Below are 308 nucleotides of genomic sequence, written 5' to 3' on the forward strand. Positions count from 1 at the left end.
CTCTATAAAAATTATAAATATTATTTTTCCTTAGCTATTTGAAGATGAAAATTTATTATGTCAGAAGCCGCAAATTTCCAAACAAGGCGGAGATCTTTAATTTCATATGGTTAACAAAATACATCTTCCACTTGCATTTATTCTCTGATTAGGGGGGACAATAGTGCAGAAAAGAAGGAAGCAAGGGAATGAATTTTTGCCCTATCCAACTCCACTCCATCCTATAATAATTTATATAGAATTCGTTTTGTTTTTATTTGTGAATAATAAAAAACTAAATCCTAATCTATTTTTATGGATATTCGTCT

This window comes from Arachis ipaensis, chromosome B10, assembly GCF_000816755.2.
Source record: "Arachis ipaensis cultivar K30076 chromosome B10, Araip1.1, whole genome shotgun sequence".
Taxonomy (NCBI): Eukaryota; Viridiplantae; Streptophyta; class Magnoliopsida; order Fabales; family Fabaceae; genus Arachis; species Arachis ipaensis.